The 24,952-nt window shown below is 51.1% G+C and overlaps 1 protein-coding gene across 1 annotated transcript in view; it reads left to right on the top strand.

Annotated features, from left to right (window-relative positions):
• Positions 1 to 24,952, top strand: part of SAMD11 (sterile alpha motif domain containing 11) — a 117,152-nt gene that overhangs the window by 19,082 nt on the left and 73,118 nt on the right. Inside the window, exons 2-8 of the mRNA XM_046903139.1 lie at positions 2,012 to 2,107; positions 3,162 to 3,248; positions 4,148 to 4,244; positions 5,546 to 5,652; positions 8,529 to 8,749; positions 9,632 to 9,714; positions 12,028 to 12,130. The gene's annotated coding sequence lies outside the window, so the exon portion shown is untranslated. The remainder of the gene's footprint in view (positions 1 to 2,011; positions 2,108 to 3,161; positions 3,249 to 4,147; positions 4,245 to 5,545; positions 5,653 to 8,528; positions 8,750 to 9,631; positions 9,715 to 12,027; positions 12,131 to 24,952) is intronic.

Below are 24,952 nucleotides of genomic sequence, written 5' to 3'. Positions count from 1 at the left end.
GATGAGTCTTGTCCGTGCATGGTGAGTTACCACACTCACTGCAGGCTGGGTCAGGCTGCACCCTTTCCATTTCCTAGGAAGAGCCATCACCTTGCTGCCTCCTCCTTCAGCCAGCAGCTGGGTCAGCTTGGCATGCAGTGTGCTGCAAGGCGGATCTGGAAGGCAGCCTGCCAGGGTGCTCCCCTTCCCACACTGCTTATCAGGCAGGCAGCCCTCGGTGATCTCCTGCATCTCATTCACAGAAGTGTTTGCTCTTGAGAAGAAATGCCTGGTGGTTAAAGTGGTTCCAGTAAAATACCAGTGCGTAGGTAGCTGATTTCCATCACACAGAGAAGCATCGAGAGCACAAACCCCTTGGGCTTGGTCTGCAGCAGAGAAATGCCTTTTGCTGACATCAGGCAGGAGTGCTGGGCTTGGTGCTGGCCCAGCTTTGCTCTGTGCTGGTTCTGACCGTTGCCTGCTTCAAGGTTGCTGCATGTGGTTGAAACCACGTGTGCTTGAACTGGTATTGGATCTGAGAGACAAAAGAATTAAGTGTTTTTCCAGCGTGGGATGGGGACAAGTGGCCGTACAGAGGGCTGATGTCATCACCATGCTCTGCTCTAAGGGAGAGTGCTGGTAACTTCTCTCCCTTGGAAAACACTGCTCCAGCTCAATGTCTGCTTTTCTAAAGGGCTCTGTGATGCTGTGTGGGGTTTTTTTGGCCGCTGCTTGAGCTCCATTGGCTGACTTGCATCTGGAGGTCAAGTGCCTTGCCCCCACAGGTCACACAGCAAGCCAGCCCTTTGATCCCTATCCTGACAGATGAGAGCAGAGTGAGGCGCTCCTGCTGCGGGTGCTGGGAGCTGAGCTCCAGGCTCTGGAGGCAGGGCATGGCCTGGGTTAGAGCTCTGTCTGCAGAGATGGGGAAAGGAGAGCTCTTTGCTTCGAACTTGACCTGCTCTCAGGTCTGAAGGCAGGAAGGTTTGTTCTAGAAATGGGCTTCCATAACTGCTCTTTCAGCTCAGGGAAAGTGAAATGCAGCAGTGCATTGTAGCTTGTTCCATGGGCTGCACACCCCAAGGAGCTTACTGCTGGCTGTGACAGCTGCTGAATGCTTGGCTCTTCCTGCAGTTTGCATCCCTTCTTAATAAACGTGTTTCAGCTCAAGCAGCACTTGAGCAGAATGGCAGGTAAACCCCAGGGCCTTCAGCACAGAAGAGTTTTGCTGGCTGCTTGCTCCTGCGGTGTGTGCACAAAGGCATGTGGGCTGGGAGGTGCAGGGTGGGCACTGTCAGTGGAAAAGTTGGTTTTCTTCTCTTAAACTGATGCCTTCCCTCTGCTCTCCCGTGGAGGTGTTACAGCAGAGCCACACACTGCAGGTGTCCCCTCTGCCATCGTTTCCTGTCATCCTTGGGAAGCTCATCACTGTTGATGTGAAAAGACCAAGGCTTGGATGAAGCCTAAGGTTTTCCAGCTCCCAGTGTTCTTTCTCTTGCAGCCCTTCCCAGCATCCAGCAAGGGGAGCTGAGAGCCTGGCCCTTCCCCATCACTGCACCCAAGCTGCCCCTGGGTGAGGAAGGCCGTGCACGAACACTTTGCAGGGGGACATGCAATGCAAAAGTTCTGTGTTGTTTTCTCCTCCCCCATCCCAGAATAAGATGGAGGCTCAGTTGCACTTCAGACATTTCCATCTCGTGCAGAGATCTCCATACCCCCGTTCATGCACCAGGCGCTGCTTTGTCCCCTGGGTGCAGCCCTGCTCTGGAGCAGCACGTTCAGCAGCTCACAGCTGTGTTGGGAGCACGAGACCCCTCAGGCAGGATGCAGGTCGGGGGGAGGAAGCCTGACCTTCCTCTCCATGCTCTGCGGGGAGCTCCGGGTCTCCTGCTCGATGTAAGATTGCCTGTAGCAACGTTCTGCCATTCATTCCAACAGGAACGAGGCTGATTTATGTGTCTGGGAGCTCCATGGGAAGAATTCAGCCCTGCACACAGCGTTTATCCGTACTGTGTTGTGCTTCCCTCCCCAGATCTGTGCTGAGGACAGAGGCTGTGCCAGCATGGCACGCTGGTTCTGGCTCTGTGTGCTGCCAAAGCCATCTAGGTTGCTCCTGTGCCACCAACAGGTGAGGCAGATGCTGACAAATTCCTCTCTCAGTTATTAATTGCTTTGGCTTCGCTATGGGGAAACAGTTGTGTGCCTTTCCCCAGGCCAAGGGGGGCGGTGCTGCAGGCTGAGAGCCACAGGGGATGGGGGAATGAGGGGCTGTCCTGAGCACACGTGCAGTGAGTGCTTCTAAATCCCTGTTAGGAAAGAAGGCAAAACTGAAGTTAAAAATAAACCCCATCTGATCTGCCGCACTCTTGCCTTCCCTCGTTGAGTGGTTCCAGCTCCAGCTTGGCAAGGAGGGACTGGCAGACAGGTATTTGCCTCTGATTGGCTTTTATGTTCATTTTAATTGCTGCTCATTCCAACTGTTCCTTATGTTTATATATGTATATATATACGTATGCATGAATGTACATGCATACTCAGGCAAGCAACCACGCAGGACCACCCTCCCATGCAGGCACTCAGGTCAATCAGTGAGATCTTTGCACAAATTAGGTTGTAAATGACTTAAACTCTGTGGCATGCTCTGGGTCCTTCCTGGCAGCCTGAAGACAGCAGATCTCAGATTTCCCTGATTTCTCTGGTAGGGGAGGAGCCTGCTGGCATTCTGGACCACACAGACATCCGTGACACTGGGAGTGTGCCTGGTGAAGATGACACTGCTGCTACACAGGCAGCTGGAGCCCTGATATGCTTTAATGCAATTCTGAATGGCCTTGAATGTGCCTCTCGTGTTTCCCATTTAAGCATTCACTCAGCATCAGACTTGCAAAGTGTGCTGCCTGCCTTTGGCCGCGCTGGGTGACCTGCACTGGGGGCACAGTGTCAGCCTTAAAGAATGTGAACTGTTCTGAATTGTCCCAGCATTGTACTTCACATCTCAGGCATCCGCTCCCCCCTCCTTGCACTGACAGCGCTGAAGGAGCGACAGCTTTTTGTTTCCTCCCATATTTTTAAGCTGAAGCATCCAAGCCTGGTGTCCCCATTTAGCTCCCATTGGCCACAGCGTAAAACGTGGCCGTCGTTGTGAAGTCCCACCTGGCAGTGACTCTCTAAATATCTTGCAGATCAGGGAGCTGATGAGCAGAAGCACTGATGTGAGGTTCACACAGAGCTCAGGGGCTGAGGATGGAGCCCACCCCCCCCCCCGGCAGGTAAGAGGTGTCAGGAGGGAGCACTGATTTCCCTGGGGCCTCACGCCTGGCAGATGCTGCCCATCATTGTCACTGCGGTGCAGCTCAGCCACGATGTCACCACACACAGAGAGCTCCGTGGCAGCTTGAAAGGAATGCCACTCATTCATGGGAAATCCCCTGAGTGCAATGCCCAGCGCTGGGGGGAAAAGACTTGGAGGCCTTGCACGTGGTGTTGTTCCTTCCCTACCTCCGTGCTTCAATTTAAAACAACAGCAACCCTTCCCCCTCCCAGTCCACTCAATTTAAAGCATTTCGGTCTCCCAGCAAAGCAGAGCACTGCAGGATGCAGAGGCACGGCTGTCAGTTTTCCTCCCTGGGCCTTTGCTGGCCAAGCTGCATGGCAGTGGGTGGACTGGGCAGTGCACGTGTGCACGGAGAGGTGGGTCGAGAGGGGACAGCACTGCTGCTACATAAGGCTTTTTTATTCCCACTTCTTGCCAACGTAATCAAAATAACTCACTTACACCTAATAAAATAAAACGCAGAATCCAAAAGCCTTCCTCCCCTCCAGCAGTTTGTCTGGATCCCATTCCTTGCAGCGGAGCTGAGAAAGCCACAGAGGGTTTTCATTATCATTATTTTTCTGTTAATTTTTCCAAAATGAAAAGCGCTCAGCGAGGCAGAAGGTGCTGCACATGTCTGGCATGGACAGGAGGCAGCTCTTTCTATAGCTGCAGGCTTGGTGGAGACTGGGTCAATAGCTGTGTTTTTCTTCTTTCCCTCTCTCTTTGTGCTTAATGTAGTCCTTCCTTCCCCACAGATAGGTGCGTTTTATCACCTCCCTGCCTGCTCCATGCACATGTGTGTATGCTTTTCCAATCAGAGCCCATCCGCCCTTCCCTTCTGTTTCCATGCAGGACTGCTTTCCATCACAGCTGTAACTCTGCACACCCATGGAGAGCGAAGGTGGGAAGGAGTGACCAGAGGTGATGGCTGCAGAGGTGAAAGAGAAAGGTACTATAATGTAAAAAACAATAAATTCCATGTGGGGTAGCAGCAGTCTCACTTATTAATTCACTCTTCTCTATATGGTAATCGTAACAGTGAAGGGAAATGCTCCTGTGGTCAATTAAAATGCAAAAGGAATGACCTCAGATTGGCCATACAGAGCTGGGTGTGCTTCATGGAGGCTCTGAGTAACAGTGATTGTGAAATGATCAACTGGGGGTGAGTTTGTCACAGACTGGGAGCTCACAGCAGCATGTTGAATTGGGCAGCCTTTCCAGGGGAAGGCACAGCAAGAAATGACCTCAGCTGTGTCCATTTTAGGCCTCTCCTTCAACCAGGAGGCATGGCAGCGTAGGGCTGAGTGCAGCCCTGGGGGGATGCAGGAGCATAGGGACCATTGGCAGAGCCCACAGCGAGGCTGCCAGCACTAGGAAGGTGGGCACTGGGCTGCTGTAGGGGCTGGAGCTCCTTCTGCTCTTCCAGTAAGCCTTTGCAGTCATTTCCTCGCTGGGCAGCTGCACGATGCAGCAGCATGGATGTGACTCAGCCTGGAGATGCTGTCTCAGTGCCCACCATTCAGCTGCATGGCTGTGTAGAGTGGAAGAGGGATTTATGGTCACGTTCAGTGTTTTCTTTTCACTGTCATGCATATTTAATATGCATCTAATAAAGAAGGAACTCCCACAGCTAACCCCACTGTGGCTATGAAAACATGCACTAACCCAATGCCTCCTAACCTCCTTTCAGCTGGAGCTACTAACAGGGAAGGGGAAAGCTTCCCCTTAACACAGGTGAGTGGCCTCCACTGAAGTCACTGGGATGTGGGCACATGCCCATCGTTACTACTTGCTAAAGCATGTGGTAGAAATCATTCTCAGCCCCAGGAAATCCTTTCCCACTCAGGCTACCAAAGCTCGTGGTGGTTGTGCTCATGCTTTCCCAGAGCTGAGTCCTTCGTGCTGCTCAGCAGACACTGTCACAACATGGGCACCTCATCTACCTTGCAGAGCCCAACTTTTTCAAGAGGCAGATGCAAACTGAGCAAAACCATGAGCGCTGACCCAATGACCACAACAGTCTCTTTATCAATCATTACAGTAGATAACATCTGCAGGTGAAATGGAGTTAATCATCCAAACGTGTAATTTTCAGCTCATATCTGAGTCTGGAGCACTGACATGCTGTTGCCTGCAGTGGCCAGCACTCAGGAAGGAGGCAGCAGAGAGTTTCTGTTAACACACCATCACCAATGCTTTCCATCTGCGGCACGTTTAAAAGCTGAAGCATCTGAATGGGTTTTTTTGCAGGCCGTGTCAGAGAGTGAATTTCTGCCTGCATCGATGGCAGCGGAGGGATTGTGTGAGCACATGAATTATGGAACACCATGCAAGAGGCAGAACACAGCAGTGTGCAGGTTGGGATGAACAGCCATTAACACTCAGTTTCTATATATTGAGTTATTACCTGGAAGTTGTTATTAAGAGTGTAATTGTTCAGCTCAGGTGCTGGTGGCAAGAGATTTCAGGTGATAAATGCGTCTCCAGCATAGCTCAGTTCTTCTCACTGGTGTTGGAATTTGGTGACAGCAGCCTATATCAAAGGACCTGGAGGTTGGGAGCATAGGGTATGGTTTCATAGTGCAGAATAGTCTGATCATGGTAAACTTTCTAGTTCAGGGTTCACATACACAGTGTTTCTCATTCTTTTTGCATGTCTAATCCTCGTGTAACATCGAACCAACCAGCTCTGCTTTTGGTTTGGAAAATAAGGAGTGATTGCCCCATTTAACCTGCTGGAGCAGACACAGTTCTGCTAAGACAGTTCTTCAACCATTATCAGCACTCCATATGAAACCTTTCCTCTCCCTCATTATGTCACAGCCAGACTGTTAAACGTTTCCAGCCATTTTGGAAGAGTAATAAAAACAAAAAGATAGCAAGAAATCAACTTTATCTCCTTAAGTATCGAGGAGGAACGAGCTCCCCTAGCGCCTTCCAGCATCATCTCTCTCTTATCACGAAGGAGGGACTGTGCTGGTTTGCTGAAAAGAGAAAAGGGAGGGGGGAGATGGCAAAGCCTCCCCATCATTCCCCACCATCCCTGAGTCTTGTTCCAGGAAGCTGCCTTCCCCCTCGTCCCTGCCCTATGCTATCTGGGACTGCTGCTGACTCCATGGCCGTGCCTGTGGCTGCCAGCTGTGGTGGGCGGCTGCCCATGGGGGTCCCACTGCTGCCCCAGCAGCCATGGGCAGAGCAGGGGGGGCTGAGCTGGAGCTGCTCCAGACAAGCTTTGGGCCTGGGGAGGGGAGCAAGGCTTTATTCTGCTCCAGCAGCACTTCTCGAATGTGTTTACGCAGGCTTGCAGTGAGCGAGTGTTTACTGCAAAAAATAGCACTGTTGGTCCTCCCCCCATTCCTCTGGATTGCAAGATCTGTGTGTTTAAAATGTCCAGACCAGCGTAGGAGCAAAGACTGAAAAAGATGGAATTCTAAGAGAAAATCCTTTGACTGTGCACGTGTGTGGCTTGCAGCGGTGCTGAGAACCTCCCCATATAAAAATCACCTCCCAGTTCTTCCCCATCCTCCCCTTCCCTGGGCTCTGTCCGTTGTTCTTGCCTGGCTCCAGCCCAGCTTCTGTCCCTGTCCCCCCTCCGAGAGCCACCGGTCCCCCAGAGCCCCAGGAGGCGCATGCAGCCGATGTCCCTGCTCAGGAGCAAGGAAGCTGAAGCATGCCCTAGGAAACGTGTGCTGGATTAACACCTGGATGGTTTGTTCTGGTCACAGACACGCTGATTTCTCAGCCAACATCCAAACAGAGCCCTGAGTGATAGGGCTGCGTGGAGGACGCAGGTATTTCTGGTGCTGGTCCTACTCCATTAAGCTCAGCAGTAAATTTCTTTGGCAGAGGAATGAGATCTAACCAAATATTTTCTTTGGGCTTGGTTCTCTTTTCATTAGCTTTGTTTTATGCAGAAGTGATATAAGCAAGAGAAGAAGTGATTTTTTTGTCTAGTTCTTATAGAATTACTATTATTTTTGCTGTAGCATTATTCAACTAACATGCTGATTTCTGGTCACAGACTGAGATGCCTCAAATGGATGGCATAAACTCTTCTTTTGGGTGTGATCTTTCTGCATTCTTTACATCAGGAGTAGGAGATAATGGGGTTGGAATGCCTTCTTGATTGTGCATTTTAGTTCTTTGTCAGGCAGGATAAAACTCCAGCTAATCCTGCCATAAATTGAGGTATTCCTAATCCTCCAGTATTCCCACTTTTGTTCAAGCATTAGGTATGTGGTCGGTCCTGTGCCAAAAACAGAAAAGAAAGAAAAACTGGGGCCTATAAGCAGCTACATTAACAAAAATAACATTACAGGCTGCCCAGCATTGCTCGAGTTCAGATGGTTTTAATAACTCTCCCCTGTAACCTGTCTGGCCGTGCAGTCCTTGCACAGGAGAGATCTGGGAGTGCACAGCGTCTCTGCTGTTCCTTCCTGGCTGATGGGGGCTTGCAGGCTGCTGCAGGGAGAGCATGGCCACGCAGCTCCCAGCTTTGCTTTTTTTAAGCACCAAAATAGACAATGGGGGGAAAAAAAGCTAGAAATAAACAAGCAGGCTGTTTTCGATTAGGAGCAGCCCTACTCAGCCTGCACCACAGGCGCTCGTGTTTGCTTAACAGTACAAATAATTAATCCTCTGAGAATGGATTCCTGGTGCAGGATAAGACAGCAGGGCCTCCTGCTTGCTCCCATGGGTCCGGTTCTGGTGGGCTCTGCTTGCAGCCTGCTGGGGGTGAAGCCTGTGCAGTCAGTGGAATGGTCACTGGGCAGTTCTGGGTCAGGCTGTGGGAGCTCGCTCCCTTTTGTACTCGGGTGTTGCTAAGCTAAGCTTATGGGGCTGTGTGTGAACTCATTCATCAGAATGACCAGCTTGACTGGCCTCGCTGCTGTGGTTTGTGACCTATGAAGTTGGCCTTTCTTGCCTGTATTCCCAGCTTCTCCAGCTGTTCCACATGGGCCTCTGTGCACTTGAAGCATGGGGACAGCATCCCTACCTGCCCGCCAGGAGCGAGTGTTCAACTGAGAAGTGTCTGCTGTGAGATGCCCACATGAAGGATGTAGCCATGAGCAATTCTTACTGCCCTCATCAGGCCCTGCTGACTGCTGACTGCTGACTTCTCCCTGGAAGGGAGAAGCATCCCTCTGCTGCCTTGCTTTAACCAGGGCACAGCGTGAGGCAAAGACACAAATGCAAACAGTTCAGCTTGCTTCTTGTCTCTTTTCCCCTGCAGAGAACCTGGCCCCGATCCTGGTGCAGAAGAGCAATCCTGCTGCTGCCAGAGGAGCTGCACTGACATCAATCTGCTGTAAGCTGGAGCATCACAGAGCCTTGCATTGGACATTTTCCACCTTCCAGAGTGAACGGGTGGACTCCTCTCAAGCAGACAAGCCTCAGCATGCACAGTTATCCTTCTTAGATGGATGTCATTATCCGCAGCAGGCAGCTTTGCTGGTAATTATCATGATTTCTGATAATTATTATTGATGATGGTAATACGTCGTCACAGAATTTGTGCTGTGGCATTCTGGATTGTTGCAAACTTCCTGCAGAACAAACAGACCCCTCTCGTGAGGAACTTTCCAGGTAGCAAAGGAACATGTGATAAATAATGTCTGTATATCCAACCAGATCGAGATGTGAGTACAGAAGGTCAAGCTTGCTATTCTGCTTTCATACCATTTCTCCAGACACTCCCGTGATAATAAATAATAATGATTACCTAATTAACTGTAAGGCATAATAGCAGCTTTCATCCCAGATCTTAACAGCTCTTTGAAAGGTGGATTTTGCAAATGTGGGGCTGCAGCACAGGGGATGAACAGCTTGATTTTTATCAGCCAGCGCTCAACTTGCCAAAGGGGCACACAGGGGAGCACGGAGCAGAAGGGGCTGAATTTGTGCTCATTGCAGCACTGTCCAGCACCTCATTTTTGAGGCTGGTTGTGCCACACAGACTGCAGACATCCATCCTTCCCACACTGTGCTTTCTTGGCTGCCTTTTTATTTTAATGTGGTCTTCCAGGCATATCTTTGAGACAGATACACCTAGAAACTTAGATCTGGTTGTGGAGGTTTGGTCATTCTGAGCAGGTTGTTGTGTTCCCAGCTCACAGGGCGACCTTGCACCTGGAAACTGCAGGAGCAGGGATGCTGTGAGCACAGTATGCACCGATGCTCCGCTCACACGCAGTCATGCAGGCAGCAATGTGCAGAGAGTCTTGAAACATTTGCAAGATGAAAAACGAATCTGTACTGCTGGTCCTGTCTAGACTGTTGTGTTTTTGAAAAACACATGTGCAAGAAGCTTATCTAAGGCAAATGTGTTTGTTTTAGGTTTTTCCTCCCCCTCACCATCTCTGCCAAGAGGACCGGAGGGCTGCGGTCAGTGGCACCACCGAGGGACACGTGGACTGACAGTAAGTCTGCTACAGCAAATATTGCAGTCGTTTCCAACAAAGGCAAAACAAATCCCACGTTGTCAGTGGCACTGCAGGTCAGGCACGAAGCTGTGCCAGCTCCCACAGTCTGGGTAGGAAAAGAAACCCAAGCAGTGCAGAGAGATTGAAATGATGGCTGACCGACCAGCCAGGGGCTTCTAATCACTTTACTGCATTCTACACACAGTGAGTAGTGAAGCAAAAGCTCTCATTGAGGGGAAGAGAGAGAATTGCCAGAGGAAGATGAGGGTGGGAGGAGGGGGAGAAGCTTCTCTCTTTGTCCATAAAGCTGGCGACTTCCTTGCTTGGGAAATGAAGACCCTCTGACCCCCAGAGCCTTTTCCCTCCAGTTCAGACAGCATACAGATGTTCTGCCAGACTTTGCTGCACCCGTTTGGTACCTATAAAGCTTTTACATGCAATTCTGTTAGGTTGGCTCTTTCCCAAAGACATTAAATTCACATAAGAAATAAAAGCATTTTGCAGCGCTGGAGCCATTCGTACCTTAGGAAGTCGTAGAGCTTCATGAGTGGATGTCAGAGAGAAGACCTTCCCAGCAAGGTGTCCTTCAGGAGACCTTTTACCATAGGAAAACCACTTGCCACCAAAGTACCTGGGGAAAGGAAAGTGATGGGATGAGCAGGGTATGGATGGGGAGGGCTGTCTGCTGGATGGTGGAATGCTGGGAGCAGAGAAACACACAGTAAGTGCATGTGTCTGCAAACAGTGAGAGAAGAAGAAATATTTACAGACTGGCCTTAATTGGTAGAGTTACGTGGAGCATCCATGGAGGGGAAGGGTGGGAAGCAGCTGTAGAATTGAATAGTCCTGTGTACCTGGAAGCCCAGCAGTGTTTTAGGAGGAAGCAGCCCCTCCCAAAGGGGCTGTGCAAATGCTTGCAGGGTGGAGGAACTCTCATGGCTCTGTTGGAGCCTGGAGGAGCTGTGTATGTTGGATGTGATGTTTTTGAGGTGCAGCAGGCCCAGCAATGCTTCCCTCCGTGCACGGGTAAAAGGCTGTGATTAAAAATGCACCCACAGAGAGGAGAATAAAAACAACAGCCCAGAAACTCCTTGAAGAAAGATATTTATGTCCTAAGTTGTAAGGCTAGCCGAGCTCCCCTAAGAAACAGCAGTAACAGAATTTAGCTGTCGGAACCCAGAGACGCATTGTTCTGATTTAATAATTAATGTGGAGTTAATTGATGCTTTTACTGAACTGAAAGAGGATAAAAGAGACCTGCCGGCCTGGACGCCATGCTGCTCTGAGAACAAGTTAGTTCTGTTCCCCTGTGCCCCTCTGCCCATTGCCTCCCCCCAGAGCAAGGCAGCAGAGCTTCCCCGCTCCCCTCCCCTGGGCCATTGCTTGGCAGCACTTTGCCATCCAGGCACTGGCTTGGGAAGTTCCTGAGCCATGCAGCAGTCACAAAGGATGCCTCCAAAAGGCAGCAGAGCAGACAGAGAGAGAGACAAGGAGAAGCTGGCTCCGTGTTGTCTTCAAGAAAGTAAATAACAGTCTGAGTTTATGGCTTGAAACATAGTGCTGTAGAAATTAAGAGTCATGCAGAATGTATCCAGAGCAGGATGGCTGTTAACCCCCTTGGAGCCTGCGCAGTGTGAGGAAACAATCTCAGCCTCACTAGGAAAAATGGCAAAAATTTGGTAGCAGCATTGTTAGTAGAGCATGGGGTGGTGAGAGGGTTTCAAATGAGGGCATAGCTGCTGTGCTTGTCAGGTCCTCTGGGACAGAGCTGCAGTGGCCTTCAGCTGATTGCAGCCAGTGAGAATGGCTGTTCCGATTTCAAGGGCCTTTGGATGAAAGTTTATCAGCCTGTGCTGAAGGGAGAGCTGCTTTCTGTAGATGGGGGGCTTTTCAGGGGGTGCCAGGATGGGTGAATCCTGGAGCAGATCTGCCCCCAATTCCTGCAGTCTCTGCCTTAGGTCTGTTTTCTGTGGAAGAGTACACCCCTGGTTTCATCCTGCTGGCTGTACTCCCATGTGTTGGTGCAGGATGAGGGGTTCTGCTCATCCAAAAAGGGAACAAGAAGAGGTCTGCAAAGGAATGCTCCTCTTGATTCCCCTGTCCTTCGTTTCACCTTTCACCCCATCTTCTACCATCATCTCCTACCTGGAAACTGGAGCAACAGCAACAACTGCTCAAGTCCCCAGCGCTGTGGCTGCTTAGCAGCTTGCCAGGAGGAAGGACATTTGCACATCTTCTCATGTAATAACTGCTCTTCAGTGGCTGCCTCTGAAGTGCACTCTTTACTTAAGTTTCTCCTTTATTCTCCAGGTGTGCCAACACAGCAGAAAGCTGCAGTCTGGAGCTCCAGAAACATGCAAAAGCAGAGCTCCTGTAAACCACTGACAGCATTGGGATCGCCAGCACAAGGGAGGTATGTGACACTTCTTTCTCACTTGTGGTTCGGATGTCTTCTCCAGCATTATGTGCTGTCCTTTGAGAGCTTCCTTCCACATCTCCCTGGAGTCTTTGTGCTGGAGACATTCATTAACCACACTAGGTGCTGACCTCCTCTTTCCTATAAGTGTATCATTTATGTATTGCAAGACAAGCACGCGTGCAGTCCTCACTTCTACTACACATGAACTGGAAGGAGTTGGGGAATGCTACCCATGTTGGAAGTTACAGAGAAGCATGGTGGCAAAGTGCTGCCATGTGCACTGAAAGTGTTGTTTTGGGATCTGGTAGTATACAGGACATAACACGTGTTGGTTATGGGATGGGAACTGTCTGCATAGAATGCTGAACGTACCACCTAAAAGCTGCTTTTAGAACCTGAAGAGATGAGCGTGTGTTATTTGGGCTCCTACTTCAGAGTCTCATAGCTGGAGGCTTATAAGGAATGTAATCCCATGTATTTGGGGTCATGTGGACATGGGGTGTACATCCAGGTACATCCCTGTTTATTATAAAGGGGTGTTTTTTGCACGTGAGTTTACGATGCGTATGTGGTTCAAAGAGAAGAAAGGTGTGTGGGGTAAGGATCTGTTTGTGGTCTTTTTTTGCCAAGGAAACTAATTTAAGTGAAATAAATAGAGAAACCGTGGCTGTGGAATATTGTTATTTATGTGCAATCCCACAGTAGCCAGAAGCCCATCTTTTTTAATATCACCAGGTCCCTTGGAGATCTATTGATTCTGCCTTTGGGTGAGATCCTGACCTGCACTTGGTGCTGCTCTTGCTTTGTTGCCATTTAAGATAATAAGACGCTGTGATGCTGTCCGTGGCATCCATAGGAACGGAGTTATGCCAATATTGGTGGTTTCAGAAGATGATTTGCAAGTGTGTGCCAAAGCCCTGCAGGATTGGCTGTCCAGAAACACCGAAATTAGAAGAAAAGAATGACTCCATTGATCCAGTCTCTAAACCGTTCATTGTCTGACCTCAGGCAACTCATTTAATTCCTCCGTGCCACAGTTTATCTGTCAATAAAATAGGGATAATATCTATTTATCTCTTACAATAGGTTGGAAAATCTAATTTAAAAAAAAATGTTAGCAATAAGCTTTTGATCCTGTAAGGGCGGACAGCAAAGGATGGTATTATTTACAAATGCACATCTGCTCTTGCACGGAGCTGACATCCTTACTGTGCTATCTGGAATTAAGCTGATGCTACACAGCTCTCTCAGACAGATTCACTGCACGTGGGAGGTTCTGATGGGTCTCTGCAATTGGGATTTCCCTCTCATTTGCTTGGGCAGTTGAATGGATTCAGTTTGGGCGTTGCACTCTGCCTGTTGCCCATGGCTCCGTTGGTCCTCCCTGGTCTGGGCACAGCAGGTGCAGCCCTGGGGGCACCAGGGCTATGCAGGTGGCCCTGCTTGGCTCCTGTTGTTCTGTAGGTGATGCTGTGGCTCTGGGTTGGGTCAGTGTGAGGGAAGGGCACGGACTGTGCTGTGCTTTGTAGGAAAGCTGGTCTGTAAGCTGAATAAACTGCAGGCCCAGCTGGAGCTGTGAGAGTGAGCAGCATTGCAAAATGAGCCTGAGGTGGGGAGATGTATTGAAATGAGCCATATAATCACACCTGTGTATGTATCTGTACATGTGTGTCTAATAGGGAGGTGGAAATGTAATGGTTACCCAAAAACTGCGTCAGGTCCTGGTGAAGAAGTGAACAGAAATGCCAGGGAAGGAGAGAAAGAAGGTGAACACACACTAACAAAGCCCAGAAACAGATTGCTGTCAGCTGGAGCTGAGGTGCAATCAGGGCCTGCCCAGGGCTGCACTCCTCTATAACAGCTGGGTGGAGGGAATGGATCCCTGAGCACGTCTCCTCCTCAAGGTCCCACAGACCTTACAGAGCCCAGAGGGCATGTGTGCACCCAAGGGCAACAGGCAGAATCACAGCAGGCACAGAGGGAGAATTCAATTCAGGCTTTGGAACACCCAAAAGGGGATTAATAACCGTAATTAAAAAAGAAAGAAAGGAAGAAAATAAATCTCCCATCCATTAGAAAATCCTTTGCCTCCCTGCAGGAGAGAGGAGACAGGGAGCTGAGCTGAATGCGGGATGCAAGAGCCAACTGCAGCCCAGTGAATTAGTCTTAACTATAGAGAAAACAGCGCTTGTGTAAATGAGGCCCCTCAGGGCCGATAACTGAGCAGTAAAATGTTACAGGAGGGAAGTAAGTCAGGGCTATAAACCTGGGGAGTCAGGACTGGGTAGCCAGGATCTGGAGCATAAAACAGGCGAGATTAAAGGATGACAGATGAGGGCTGGGAAGGATGCACGAATCCTGACTGGCCTGAGGATTCTAATGCCTCTGGAGATGGGCTTGTTGCTCCAAGCACTGCCTGGTGCCAGGAAATGAGCAAGGTGCGCACTGAGAACTTGAGAGTGGAAGAGTGAGGGATGGATGATAAATAAAAGAAGGGAATCTAATCAAATCAGCATTGAGTGTATTTGATTTAGGAGGACACCGATGAACAGAGAAGGGGAAGAAGGCGGCAGGGTGGGAGCTGCTGTTAGATGGGACCGTGGCTTTGAGTGAGATATAGCACAAGCCCTAAATTATCATCGTCATTATTTTTTGGCTGGGCTGTGTTGTGACATCAATACCAATTTACACTCTGGGTGAATAGCACTTACTACCTTCTTGTCTTCATAAATTGTACATTGTCCTTATTTATTTGCCTCCTCTTCCTCTCCTCCTGCATTGCCTCCCTCCTCCTCCACGTGCTGCTGGGGATGGCGTATCCTTGCTGTGTCCTTGAGCTTGGCATTGAACCCCAGTTTGGAACCCCCAGCTCCAGGTACGGGAACACTCAGTTTGTATTCTTTATTGAGAGGAGGATGGCGTGCACAAGAGGAGATGCTGCTCTTGATAGACCTGTTAGCTCCTCTGCTCATCAGGCACCTGGTATTTCTGTTTGTGATGTTTGTGGCTCTCCTGTCTAGCTGTGAGGAGACATGTCGGCTGTTCTGAGTCAAAGCCTTCTTCCTGATATCACATGCTATGCGTTCAAAGGTCATCATTTCTTATGCTTGCTTTCTACCCAAATTTAGTAAGCCACGCCACGTTGTACAGCACCACGAAAGGACTGCTGTGGCATCACGAGACATCTTTAGAGCTACCTTCAAGCATGGAAAAAGCAGGTCAGTCACATCACGGTAACCTCAGCAGTGCCTGCAAGCAGGTCAGCTATTTTTGATACGTCCATAGGACAAAGCTGCTCACTGCACCGACTACTTTCTAATGGAGGAACCGTGCTGCAGACCACTTGTATTCCCACGGCGTCCCTTCCATGCCTGTTGTAATGTTAAAAAGGCACAGAATCTATTGCTTTTGTTGGAGTGTTGCAGCCGAGGGGGAATGACTGTCAGAACAGCGACCACATTACCTTTGATAACCACCAGATACCTCTCTGCTGTTCAAAAAGAGCAGAGCTGGAGGGATGGAGCCCCTTCAGTTGCATTTATTATCCTAGAATCCTAGAATGGCCTGGGTTGAAGAGGACCACAATGCTCATCCAGTTCCAACCCCCTGCTATGTGCAGGGTCGCCAGCCACCAGACCAGGCTGCCCAGAGCCACATCCAGCCTGGCCTTGAATGCCTGCAGGGATGGGGCATCCACAGCCTCCTTGGGCAACCTGTTCCAGTGCATCACCACCCTACAGACTGTCTTCTGGCTGGCGTGACTTCTGGCTTTTGGTATCAATTCCTACTCTGCGGCTTTGTAGGAGGAAGGTGCTCTGTAACCATGAGCAGGAGTTAAGTAAGGAGAAGAAACGTTGATTTGGGAAGCTGAGAAGCTATCATTCTATGTAGAGATGCAGTGGTTTTCACTGCTGGTTTACACCAAACTGCTGGATTTTACACCAGAAGACCTGAGTTGTGCACATGTTCTGCTGCTGTGCCTTTGTGATTGGGTCAGTGATGAAATGAATGAGACAAATGCCATTTGGAAAGTGAATGTGTGCCAAGTTCCTTTTTCAGTTTCATTTGAAATCCTGATATAAATTAAACTGAAAGAAATCTGTTTTGAAAGGGAAAACCTCCTTCAGTGGCTTGAAATCACACCTTTGTGTCGTTTTGGGAAGTCTGCTTTGCTGAGAAGAAAAGAGATTCAGATGATGCATGAAGAAGCCTGATGCTGGTGCCTGCCCAGAGGAAGCAGGCAAAGGAGGGAAAGGCTGCAGATGAAAAAGACAGGAAAATGACTTTATTTAGGGGTAGCAGATTTAATCATCTCTGATAGAATTACAGGTGAGGAATCTACATGCTCATCTCTTTCCTGCAAAGACTTCTTTTCTTTTCCTCTCCAGTCTGCCTTCTCCTGTAGGGAATCAATATGTAGACATTCTCCTTGGGCAGCAGCTGTGTGATGGAACCCTCACTGTCGGGTCATGCCCTCGCATAATGCATGATAAGACAGTGGGTTTGAATATGCTTAACCCTGTACAGGTGCACGGGGAGGAAGAGGGATGCAAAGAACTTCTTTTTGCTGCTGCTGTGCTTGCTCTGTGCTTGGTTTGATTTGGGGGATGCGGGAGATGTTGACCTCCATGATGCCCCGTGCAGAATAACATCCCTTCCCTTAGACAGCACTGTAGTGAACATTCTGGGCAAATATTGGGTAAAATATGCTATATTTGATTTTCCTGGGCCTTCATTTCCTGCTTGTTGGGCTTCTTTTAGGGAATCTCCCTAGAGACAGTGACCCCACAGCGGTGTCATTCCTGTCTTCATTGATGCCATCATTCTGGATAAGCATGGAAGAATAACCTGCCTGGAGGTGGTGGTTTGGGGAGCAGCAGATAACCCCCTCGCCTCATCTGATTTCTAACTTTCATCCAACCCAACAGTTCTGTGCAGGAATTTGAGGATGGGGCCCCAAACTGGGTGACCACTAGGATGCTTTGCCTTCCTTCCCCACCTGCTGGTGGATGCTGGGCTCCTGCACTGTGACCCAGGGGCACATTGCCACCCAAGAGCAAAGCAGAGCTTTGGGATAAACACCCAACAGCCTTTGCTAGTGATGGAGATGGCTGAGCTGGTGTGAGGATGCTGCTCAGCTCCGTGCTGCTAATCCCCAGCTCTGACAGACAGACTTCTCCCTCCTGCCCTCCTGGTGACCTCGCACTGATCTGGAGGAGCTGGAGGTCAGGGATCATTCATGTGGTGTCGTGCTGTGTCATTCACTGTGAGCGATGGAACCGCTGTGATGAATGGGGAAGGGTCAGTCTGAGCACCAACCCGAGGAATGGATTTGTGGGGCTGCCAGCATCGCTGCATTCAGCATCTGCCCAGTGCCCCATGGGCTGCCTATGCAGGACCAGAAAGCCTGCATCAGTGCTCCCCAATGGCAGGAGGAGAGGGTGGGAAGCAGCTCCTTTCTTCCCATCTCTTATTTTATGAGGCAATTCTCCCACGTCATCTCGGATCCTTCCCCTATCCCCATGGAACAGCAGCCACGTAGTTTCTCTACACCATGCTAAGATAAAGCACGCATCGTGACGGAACAGCTGCATCCTTTTAAGGCTGTGCTGATAGAAGGTTTGCGATGAAATCAAATTCCTCTCTCCCATTTGGTATGCTGAGGGAACCTCCTGCAGGCCATACTGGTGCTGTGAGGTGAAGCAGAGCCCCACCTTTGGGCTCAGTGCTGCTGACCTGAGGCAGGAGGGGTAGGGCTGCCTTGCAGAGGCCGTCTGGCAGCAGCTCTGGTTGTATAGGTGAGTTTCCTGATGGGGTGTGAAATCCAGCACCCCTCCTCAGGCAGAGTTCTCATTGAAGTCAAGGAGAGCCGTGCCAGATCTGCGCTGTCAGGGCTGCTGCTTCTTCCTTGCTTCTGCTTGCACAGCTGCATGACTGCAGTTCTCCACTATCACTGCTGCTTCTCAATCAGCTGGCAGGGCCAGCAGTGCTTGGGTGCATCCAGGTGCAATTAACCCACATCCTGCTGGGAAGTCCTCCTGCCTCACATCCACAGGCACTGACACGATCCTCTTACGCATGATCCCATCATTCCCAAACTTCAAGTGCTGTAAGTGGGCATAGCTCTTATTAATGGGCATCCTGTCCCTGTGTGCATGCAGAATGCTCTGCTTTCCTTCTAGTATCAGCTAGAAGGGCTTGGATTTTTGTCCCATTTTAGGATGGGCATTCTGAGTCCATCTCATACCTTGTAGAGATGGCTCTGTTTCAGTTTCTCAGCAATGCAAACTCAGCTCCTCCTCAGTATGACTCGAGATGGGGCAAAACATTATCATTTAGTGATGAGAGGGGATGGCATTTCACTGAGACGTCATGGCACGAGGCACAATCTGTCTTTCCCATTCCCAAAGTGATTTCCAGGAAGGCAGAAGTGGAAGTGGGATCATCGTGATCAATGGGTGAGATGTTTAACTGTCATGTCAGAACAGCAAAATCCCTTCATCTTATATAGGGTATATTTTTTTAGCGTTTGAAAATGAATCCAGGAGGAGGACATCCCTTCTGAGAGCCGTCAGGTCAGACAGCAGGTGATTAAAACACGATCCTAATGCAGCTGTTGAAGCAGCTGGCTTACTGGGGCTGCATGGGATCTTCTGGGTAAGGGAGATGCGGGCAGAGGGTTGCATTACTGCTCAGACACAGCTTGCTGCTCAGCTGGAGCAGGGTGACACAGGAGCCTTTTCCTGTGCCCAGCACCTCAGTGTCTGAGGGTCAAAGCAGATGTGAGGATCTCAGGCTAGAAGCTGCTCGTTGCTGAAATACTCTGAGAAGCACCAACCTGGTCCAGTGCCTGTAACACTGCACTGATCCAGCGTGCTCTGACAAACACCCCTGGGCTGCTGGGAGGGAAAGGCACCGTGTGTGACACTCTGATGTCGCCCGGGAATTTCTGTAGCTCGGTGGTAGTGAGCACAGAGGCAAAAAGTCTGGTGCAGTGCTCTGCTTTTCTTTCCCCCTTTTCCATCTCCCTTTTCCTTCCCCTTCTCCTTCCCCCCCCCTTCCTTCTCCTTTTTCCTCCCTCCTTTCCTTCCCCCTTCCCCCCTTTTCCTTTCCTTCTTTCCTTCCCCCTTCTCGTTTTTCCTCCCGCCTTCCTTTCCCTTCCCTTCCCTTCCCTTCCCTTCCCTTCCCTTCCCTTCCCTTCCCTTCCCTTCCCTTCCCTCCCCTTCTCCCCATTTCTTCCCCCTTTTCCTTTCCTCTTGCTCTTCTCCCTTTCCCCCTTCTCTTCCCCCTATTCCATTCCTCTTTCCCTTTCCCCTTATTCCTTCCCTCTTCTCCCTTTTCCCTCCCCCCTTTTCCTTTCCCCGTTGGGCTGCTCGGCACGCAGCTCTGTGTGTGTGTGTGTATGTGTGTGTGTGTCCCTGCGCTATCGCCCTGTCGAACCTCCCCCGCCAGCCCGGCCCCGGCCGCCCGGGGAGCGCGTAGGCGGCGGCGACGGCGGGTGTTGCCTCTCCGCTCCGCTCCGCGCCGCGCCGCCCCGCAGCGCCCCGGGGGAGGCAGGCGGGGCCGCCCCGCTAATTGCGGCGTGCCGGCGGCTCAGCGCCGCTCCGGCTCCGCTGCCGCGGCGGCTCCGACCGCAGCGCCCCGGGGTCAGGCGGGGAGGGGGCGGCGGCGCCGGCTGGGCCGGCCCCGGGCAGCGCTCCCGGAGCCCCGCTGGCCCCACGCGGCTCAGCCCCGGCTGCCTCCTCCCCCCCGCCGTGCTGCTCCGGGGGAGCGGCTCCGCGCTTCTCATCCGCATCGCGCGGTGGCTGCGCGGTCAGGCGTCTGTTTTGATGTCGTAGCAGAGAGGGTCAGATTATTACCGGGTCCGTGGGATGCAGAACCGTACATGTATGGCGCAATAAGGTTCTGTGTCTGTGCACACACACACAGTACCGAACGGTATGGAAGGATAAGAAAGCCTTTTATTAGGGGCTGAGGGCTCTGGGAAGGACCTGTAGGATGATTTTGCTTTTATCCTCTATGGATCTATTGGCTAACAACTGTGCGTTCCCATATCTGCCTGCAGCAGCACACAGACCTAACGCATTTGTTACCCTTGCTGGCCACAGCACTGAGTGTTACAGTGCTGTGGATCCCAAGGAGGGAAATGGAAATGGGTCTGCAGGAGGTGGTTGGGTGCTGCGCTGCTCTGCTCAGCTCTGGGGCACATGTGGGAAGGTTTCATGGGCAGCAGCGCACGGCGAGCAGAGGTTGTGCTCATGGATGGAGCTTGCATCAGCCTTGGCTGCAAGGGGGGAGATGGAGTTTGGGATTAATGAGATGTGAAAGCGGAAGGGAAGAGAGAAGTACGAGGCTTGGGATGCAGTCATAATTATTGCTCTTTTTTAATAAGAACTATGGATGCTTATCATCCCTGGCGCATACCATTCTATTAGGTGCCCACGTCTGAGAATTGCTCCTTCCTGCCTCGCTGTCGGGGTCACAGCAAATGAGTGACAGATCCGGGAGCAGCACCCCGGGGTCCTCACCCCACTGCCACCGCCTCGGGCAGGGCGGGGGGCAGCGCTGAGCTGCAGCCCCGGGGAGATGGGGGACCGCAGCAGGGATGTGCAGGAGCCAGCCGAGATGCCTGGAAGGGAGAAGCACAGAGCTGGAGCTGAAAAGATGAAGGACCTCATTGAACCTGAAGTGCCTCATTAAGTGCAGTACAGCTCTGCGTGCACAACGGCAGATTTTTCGGGAGATATGCGAAAAGCTCAAACTGGGAGGGGTGGGGAGAGATGGGAAGAACGCTTCCAAAAAACACTAAGATTTCGTAGTAGTACGTCTAAGGAAGGAGATTAATTATGCTGTGCTTACAGGCACCGTGCACCATGCCTTTTAGAGCCGTCTGGCTGCTGCATAGGGAAGCAGAGCTGTCTGCTCCTCCTGGCTCTGCAGTGCCAAACGCTCTGTGCCTCAGTTTTTCCACAGCTGAGCTGAAGGTAATAAGTTGCTATCTCAGAATCTTTGTGCCCGGAATCATAAGGCAGCAAATATCCACGGGGCTCGAAGCAAAAACAGGGGGTAGCTCTGCTCGTGCAGGAAATTGATGTGGAAATTCAGCTTGATACATTCAGGAATATGGAGCAGCAGGATGGTTTTGCCCAGTTCTTGGTACTTGGGGATGCTGCTGTGAGCCGTGGTTGGCGTGGCATTGCTGCTGTGCAGTGATGTGATTCCCTGGCTCCCAGCAGTGAAATAAAGCAGTGGCACTCTGGCTGCAGGGAAAAGAGGAAGGGATGTGGAGAAGGGCATCGTCTCAACGTGGTTTAGTGGGCACAGTGGTTGGACTTGGTGATCTTAGTGGGCTTTTCCAACCTGAATGACTCGATAGTCAAAGAGCTGTCCTCTTGGGAGCAGGGTGACCAAGATGTCCCTCTCTGGGGATTTGCTGGGGGGTGGTTTGCAGCCCGGATTGTCAGCCTGGTCTGTAGCTTTGACCTGGAGAATCCAAATTGGGAACAGGGAAAAAAATCAGAGCGGTGCTGGCAAACAGAATGGGAACCTGAGAGAACAAGGGGAGAGCCCAGGAGTTGTGCCCAGTAGCCAGAAGGCACACAATGCAAAATGACTGCTTTTGCTAATGGAAAGGTCATCTTCGGTGTCTGTTAGTGCCATTTTGTGCCAGAGGTCACAGGCTGCAGCTGGGAGCTTTGAGCCTTTGTTCTGTGATGCTGGTATTCCCAACTGGAAAGACCCGATAGGTGAGAGAGCATGCAACTGTTTGCATTCTGTTTGTGCTGGTTTTATATATGCTCGTGGCAGCCAGGGCTGGCAGTGCTGGTGGCTAGCAGCAGCTAGCTGTGCTGGGGAGGAAGGGAATTCAGGGTGGGCATCTGGAGCCTGGCGTGGACGTGTTGGATGTTACCCTGCAGACATAAGCATCACTTGGAGGTGATCAGTGGCTCACCAGTGCAGTATAATCGCCAGAGACGTGCCAAGCACTGGGCCATGGATCACTCTCCAAGTGACAGTGCACTCTTACGCATGTGCTACACCTGCCCAAGGCCCCCGATATAAATCCTCTTGCAGTGGGGCAGCACGCATTCCTTAAAGCATATCTATGTACACAGGGGTGCCCTAAGCATGTCACATCATTCCGTTATTGATGGGCACCATCGGGCCTCCACAGGGCCAGTTGTACTTAGCAGGAGAAAACACTCGGTGAAGCTGAACAGCACTCACTGTGACCCCATCCTGCAGCTCCCCAGCTGCTTCTTGGCCTTCTCATAGACAACTTCAGCATGTGCAGCCCTCCTGCTGCCCACTATGGGATGGTATTCCCAGTGTGCAGGCAGGGAAGGCTCCGGGAGGCAGAGCGCAGGGCTGCAGTTAGGGGAGGGGGAAGGATGGGGGTAAGGCAGCGTGGGTGCAGAAGTGCTGCAGAGAAAAGCACTCTCCATCAAGGAGTGGTGCAAAGAGAAGGCGAAGGTGGTGCTGCAGCTCCTCACTGGCACGGTGGGGATGGGTGGGTGGTTGGACCTGGTGGTCTTAGAGGGCTTTTCCAACCTTAATGATTCTGTGATTGTGTATTAATGGCATGGAGCGGCTGAGCATCCAAATCCTGCATGCTCAGGGCAGGGACACAGATGCGGGTATCCGTGGCATGGGATGTGATCATTGGGCATGGGGGGGGTGGGTCAACGGTCGCACTGGGTGAGCTTGCCGGTCTTTTCCAACCTTAATGACTTTGTGATTTTATGAGAGCACTTATCTGCAGGAGCGTGGGGTTTGCACAGCCCTTGGCAAGCACGGCTGGAGATGCCAGACATGTTCTGTCGTCTGGGGCTGTCAGCACTTCTTTTGAAGTAGAGCAGATGTTGGTGCAAACGTTCCGGGGACGCCGCCGAAAGAGATGCTCCGAATGCAGGAAGCCATGAGGCTGACATATGGAAAGGTCCAAGGATGTTGGGGTGGTTTATGTGTGAGCTGCCGTGTTGAACAAAACAATTAGCATCGCTAACGAGCGTTTCAGCATCAGAGAAACGAGAAGGATGTTTCCATAGCTTTTAAATGAGGCTCAGTGCATTTCCACCCCCTGACCTGGAATAGTTGGAGAGTGTGGGTGAAGCATCACCTGAGGGAGGAGCACCTGCAGCAGTGGGCACCCCCAGTGTGCAGGTGGGGAGGGGGCTCAGGAAGGAGGCGACGCAGGAGGGGTTTGTGTAATTAAAGCTGGAATAACCATCCTCTCTGCCTTCTCTTGCTGCATAAAATAAGACTGAGACAGAGGGGCTGCTGGCGATCTAACCATGGCAGCATGAAAAATGAGGAGGAGTGTGATAAGAAACTCATAATTTATGTTCCAAGCACAGACTCACACCAGCGCGGAGGGAAATTTGTGCCAATAACTCCTACTAACTCAGAAAGGCACGCAATCTTTTATTGCACAAATTATTAACGACCAGAAAATGAATGGCTCTGTAATCAGAGCGGCGCTGCCGGCGCTTTGCTGCTGCTGCTGCTTTTAGTTGTGTAAATGCTGCAGCCTGTCCAGCCCCGAAGCATCGCCCTCCACGTGCTCTGCAGCGTGCTGGGGTGGAGCATCACAGCCCTATAGTTGGGCCAGGAGAGCCTCTGCTTGCATGGTGTGAGGTGAGAATCTGGTTTATTTGGATGGAGCCCGTGTGGCTATGAGGCGTGGAGTGTCTTTGGTTGCATCCTGTGGTCTTGAGTTAAAATCTCTACCTGATGGTAATGAAGAAAAGGGGCACGGATGGAAAGTGAAGTCCCTGGAAGAGGGAAGAGGATGGCGTGGGGTTTAGAATCATAGAATAGCTCGGGTTGGAAAAGATGTTAAAGATCATTAAGTCCAACTGCAACCTAACCATACTACCCTAGAGTTTGCTGTGGCTCAGCCTGCATGACCTGGCCGGGCTCACCAAGCCCTGTGCTGGAGGTGTGTGCGGTGAGGCTTTGTCCAGGAGCCCCATTTTCATTGTGTGAAGCATATCATAGAATCCTAGAATGGCCTGGGTTGAAAAGGACCACAATGCTCATCCAGTTCCAACCCCCTGCTATGTGCAGGGTCGCCAACCGCCAGCCCAGGCTGCCCAGAGCCACATCCAGCCTGGCCTCGAATGCCTGCAGGGATGGGGCATCCACAGCCTCCTTGGGCAACCTGTTCAGTGCGTCACCACCCTCTGGGGGAAAAATATGATAAAGAAATGCTCCTGTTCTTAATTCAGTCCATTATCAACAGCACTATCTCCCAGATGGCTTCATCTGAACAGGGAGAAGGGAGAGAGCTGCTACCCCCCCCCCCCCCCACCTCTTTTGGGTGAGGGCTGTTGATGAGGGCTGCAGTAATGAATAACGTTCCCGAGCACCGCCAGGATTTCATTAATGCTGGTTGTCTTATCCTGAGCTCCCAATCCCCGCAGAACCACGCAGCTCCAATTGCCTCACAGCTCTCTGATGAACATAACCTGTAATCTCATTGACCCGCTGTCCTGCTGCGACGCATAAATCCAGATTGGGAGGTCTCACGTCCAGTCATAAATGGGGCTGGCAGACCTCTGACCAACAGAATAGAGCTGTCTGCTGCCAGGTGGGTGTTCTGTGTGCATGGTGGAGGTGGGGCAGCCTTTTGGAGAGCTTAACCAGCAGGGGAAGTGAGGAACCCGCAGGAGACAGAGAGGAAGAAAGTCAAGAAGGTGGTGTTTAAATGACATTAACTTTGGGAGTGGAGGGGTGAAATGGAGAGAAATGACTGAAAAATTGAAGGGTTTGGGCGGTGTCAGTCAGACATACAGTTCTGGGTGCATTCTTTGA

This window comes from Gallus gallus, chromosome 21 (assembly GCF_016699485.2).
Source record: "Gallus gallus isolate bGalGal1 chromosome 21, bGalGal1.mat.broiler.GRCg7b, whole genome shotgun sequence".
In the NCBI taxonomy this organism is placed as follows: Eukaryota; Metazoa; Chordata; class Aves; order Galliformes; family Phasianidae; genus Gallus; species Gallus gallus.
The sequence above is the reverse complement of the archived record's forward strand: the minus strand, read 5'-3'. Positions and strand labels throughout refer to the sequence as shown.